This window comes from Mastomys coucha, unplaced genomic scaffold, assembly GCF_008632895.1.
Source record: "Mastomys coucha isolate ucsf_1 unplaced genomic scaffold, UCSF_Mcou_1 pScaffold23, whole genome shotgun sequence".
Lineage (NCBI taxonomy): Eukaryota > Metazoa > Chordata > Mammalia > Rodentia > Muridae > Mastomys > Mastomys coucha.
Genome location: NW_022196906.1, coordinates 101,961,630 through 101,962,075, shown reverse-complemented (window position 1 = coordinate 101,962,075; position 446 = coordinate 101,961,630). Strand labels below are relative to the sequence as shown.

The 446-nt window shown below is 39.5% G+C and overlaps 1 protein-coding gene across 8 annotated transcripts in view; it reads left to right on the top strand.

Annotated features, from left to right (window-relative positions):
• The window catches only part of Dag1 (dystroglycan 1), a 56,148-nt gene that overhangs the window by 10,321 nt on the left and 45,381 nt on the right, over positions 1–446 (top strand). The gene's annotated exons all lie outside the window — the stretch shown is intronic.

Sequence of the window (446 nt, the reverse complement as noted above, 5' to 3'; positions counted from 1 at the left end):
AGAAACTAAAGCAGGCTGGAGAGATGGATCAGTGGTTAAGAGCACCGACTCTTCTTCCAAAGGTCCCGAGTTCAAATCCCAGCAACCACGTGGTGGCTCATAACCATCGGTAATGGGATCTCATGCCCTCTTCTGGTGTGTTTGAAGAGAGCAATGGTGGTGTACTCATATGCATAAAATAAATAAATAAATCTTTAAAAAAAAAAGAAACTAAAGTGAATGAGGGCACTGAGGAAATAGCAAAATCAGGAATGGCGGCACACACTTGTAATCTCAGCACTGGAACATGGAGCCAACAGGATCTTGAGTTCAAAGCTGGTCTGGGAAACATGAAAAAGAAAAGAAACAAGCGCAAAAAATAGATGTTTGAATTAATTTTATGTCTTTGCTATGTGAAGCTTCATAACTTTTAGTCTTGAGTGGACCGTACATCAAACATTTTTTTT